This window comes from Syzygium oleosum, unplaced genomic scaffold (assembly GCF_021117445.2).
Source record: "Syzygium oleosum isolate NSW1041296 unplaced genomic scaffold, Sole_v2.1 Sole_v2.04, whole genome shotgun sequence".
Taxonomy (NCBI): domain Eukaryota; kingdom Viridiplantae; phylum Streptophyta; class Magnoliopsida; order Myrtales; family Myrtaceae; genus Syzygium; species Syzygium oleosum.
This window is the reverse complement of record NW_026607488.1, coordinates 13,131,025-13,135,135: the sequence shown is the minus strand read 5'-3', so window position 1 is coordinate 13,135,135 and position 4,111 is coordinate 13,131,025.

The window sequence follows — 4,111 nt, the reverse complement described above, 5'->3', positions numbered from 1 at the left end:
AGAGGGAAAGTCGAGTGGGAACAAATGGTCCTCATACTCGAGGTACTCGCACTCATTCGGCGGGTTCTCCCAAACCTTCACTTCACTTACATTGATTTTTTTTTTTAAATTTATCTATCATATTCAGGAGTCATCATTGGGGCCGGCTAGAAGCCAAGTGGCATGCAGGAGGAGGTCCTACTTCCTACAAACTAGACCGTCTAAATTTGGGGACTTGATTTCTCTAATCGTCTAATTAGTGTGCTTTTGGTACCTAAACTCATTTTTTTGTCTACTAAATAATTCATGTGGCTTTGTCAAATTATGAATCTTAAAGTACTTGCCGCAATGTGTCCATGCATGGTTGTATGTAGGGGTGATTTGTAACAGCCCGAATTTCGATGTAATTTCCGGGATCAATGAAACTGATATTATTTCGCATTTCATTTTAGTAAGTCTCACCCAGAGCTGATCACTCTCGGGATACTAACCAATAGGGTATGGCTAACTAGAAGATGGCACGTGGACCGGGGACCCTATCGCGAAAGGGATACCGATCACGAGAGACGTTGAGGAAATATTTTGGGCCAACGTGGGCTGATCTTAGGAAAGAGTAATGGATTGGGTTTGGCCAAGGCCAACGATGTACGATTGGGACGCAGGTGATTCTGCAAGACCAAAAGTGCACGTGGTCAACCAAATCCGGAACTTGAACCTAATGATTGTGACCTCTGGAACTAATGATAATTTCTCATTCTCTCAATGATCGAAACCATCATGATACGAATAGCCTTAGGTCGATACGCGTAACCTCTAAACAGCCACCCGTTAGTGAGAGACTCTGAAATTGAAAGTTTAGCGGGTTTTGTTCACGGAATTGGGCCCGGATTTCGGTATCGATTTTCAAAGGCTTAAGAGACTATTTTTGGGAATCTGACGTCATATTACGCTGGCCACTCACATGTGGAGTTAGTACGAGTAAAAATTGGAATTTCGGTCCGGGGGTGAAAAATTACGATTTTGCCCCCGGGATGCCAGCGTCGCTTTTCGAGGCCAAATGAGGTTATTTTTCGTGGCCGATGCCATTTTTGGGTGGCCACGCATACCAGGAGTCGTTTTGGACAAAAACTGGAATTTCGACAAAAATTGGAAAAATAATATTATTTTATTCCCGAAACTTTGACGTGGATTTTCGAGGGCTTGCGCGATGAATTTCGCGATTCCGACGCCATATTATGTTGGCCACGCATATATGGAACGCGTATGTGCGAAAATTGGAATTTCGGTTCGGGATTGGAAAATTACGAAAATGCCCCTAGGCCATTTTTGATTAATTCCGAAAATTGGATTTAATTTTGGGATTAACCAAGGTGAGTTAAGGTTAAACCAGGTCTGGTCAACCATGGTTAGGGGCAAAAGACCATTTCACCCCTAAATTATTGGATTAGGGCAAATCCTAGCCTTTGGATCAAGGGCAAAATTGTCCATTGGCTTGATTTTTGACACATGGCACCCTAGGCCCTAGTTTTTGACTAAGATAAGCATTTTTTCTCTCTCCTCTCTCACTCCCACGACCAGACCAGCCTTCAGAAAATTTTCTCTCCATTTTCCCCTCACTTTCTCTCATTTTCTCTCAAATTTTCACTCTCATTTTCTCTCCCGCCGGAGCACGCCGCCGACCGCCGTGCCTCGCCGTCGACCCCCTTGGTCCCCCGCTTCAGCTCAGCCTCGGTTCCGTCCATTTCTCTCTCCCTTTCCCCCTCTTTTTCTCTCTTTTTCTCTCTTTTTCTCATTTTCCATTCTGTGAACAGTACCTCCGGAGCTTCGCCGGAGCTCCGATCGCTGTTCCGTCGACACCCGGCTATTCAAAGCATGTCCATACGTCGCCGTTCAGCCCGGTCCGTACAGCGACCCCCGTACGATTACCGTTCACGGCGTACGCGTTTCGTTCATCCGGACCGTGCGGCCGTCGCCGCCATGACCGGCGCCTCGCCGGCCACCGTTTCCCAGTCGTCCGTACAGTGTGTCCGTACGTGTGTACTATTCACGCCGTCCGTACGGTGTGCTGTTCACCCGTCCGTACACCCGCCGCCGTCCGTCGGGAATTCCGCCGCCGGTTTCACTGTTCATCAGTGATCGGCCGCCATTCCCCGTCGTCGTGACCCTTGTTTTGATGAGTAAAATTCCTAAACCCGGATTAGGACTGATATTGCGTTTTTCTGGACTGGTTTAGGTGTTATCGGTGCATTTTGGACTGGCTTAGATAATAGCAGTATGTAATTGAGACTGGGTTGAGAATTGATTGGTAGAAATTATTATCGGAAAAATTTAGTGGATTAATGAGAATCGTTGGGGAGGATAATGGGGTTTAATGACCAATTTAGGAGTTCGTCGGTGTAATTGCCGGGTATGCCGGGTTGACTGATTGTACGTCAATTGTGCTTAATTGTGGTTGATTTCGTACTGTTATGTCGTATGTGGTGTGGCTAATTTTGTGGAGTGTGATTGGCCATTGTTTGGTTTGCAATGAATTACTAACTTGTGAATCGCACGTTAGGCCGCACGGTATTAATTGGGCCAATTAAGCACGTATTGTGACATTGGGTGTCCGAATTATTGGTGCTCGTGGTTCATTGCATTGCATAACATGGACACGCATTGTGTATGCCAAGAGTGAGGCATGTGATGAAATTGTGCGAGAATGCGTGTCTCGCCATGAGCATGTGATCACCTAAAATACCCCGAAGCGTTATACGCGGGTTCGGATAATAATGAGCCGTGGTGATCACCTAAGGACCTTCGGGTCGATACCGTCCTCATGCACTTTGAAGCAGGACGATGCCCGGTACGTCCGGAAGGCGACCATCCTCATGCACTTTGAAGCAGGCTCTGGTTCGCAAGGAGAACAAGTTGTTGCGCCTCTTGCACTTTGAAGCAGGCTAGAGACACTGGGCCAGATCGGATGCTGCGCCTCATGCACTTTGAAGCAGGCTAGACGCACCGGGCCGTGAAAAATTGATGACTCGAGTCGTAATAATAATTAATTTGGGCAAGTGTGCCAGTGTGGGCCAGTGGGCCAAAGAAATGTGCATGACATGTCAATGACATTTGCATGCATAAACATGCATTGATTGGCATGCGAGTGTGTGAGACTCGGTGTGTGAGCATGTGATTGACATACGTATAATTATGTGTGCCACGCATGTGTCGTGATTATTTTATGTGGATCTGCCTAACCTGCAGGGTTAGATAATTGTTTGGCTATTGTGGTATTGTGATTTGAATAATTGTTTCCAGTCAGGAGATTGCATGCTAGCCTAGCCTAGGTTTAGGGGTTGAACTCACTGAGATTCGTCTCACGGTTGTGTAAACCGAAACATTTTCAGACCCCCAGCAGTAGGATGCCGAGGTCACCACCTCTTTTTGGGAATATCGCCTTTTATCCAGCAGTCGTCAAGCATGCACCCCGGTGGGGATGGAGCAGACCAGAGAAGTGGCTGTTTGGATTATTCTCAGCTGTTGGTGTTTCCTTTTTGGTTGTCGTGAACACTGTAAAAAGAGTTTTAAAATAGTAATATAAGTATGTACATATTTTCTGCGTTGATCGTTGTTTATTGGATGGCTATCCTTGGCTCATATTGTAATTGTCTGGGTTTGTTTATTTTATACTTCCGCTTGTGCTTGATCTCTGTATGGGCGTGGGTCGGCGACGCTTCCTGGGACGTCGCAATTTATCGACCGAAGGTGGGATGCTCACGCTTCGTGGGGTACGGGGCGTGACATGATTGGTTCCCAATGGGAACCAGACCAAATAGACCAGTTCCCAGTTTCTGGAATTGGGAACTGGACCAGTGCCCCTTGGAATCGGACCGGATCGACCGGTCGGGTGAGGTTCCCAGGTGGGCCAATGGAACAGATGTGATATTCAGTTTTTTTTTTTTTGGGTTTTTTGATTTGTTGGTAATGCTCAAGATGAAATTGAAGATGTTCCTGATAATCAATGCATTTCTACAATTAGTGAGGTGCATGTAACATTGTTGGTTTCATAGAAATTTTTCCAATTTGTGGCAAATTTGGTTAGAATGAGCAACTACTGTTGTGTTTTGATTTGTTCTTATCATCTCACTCATGT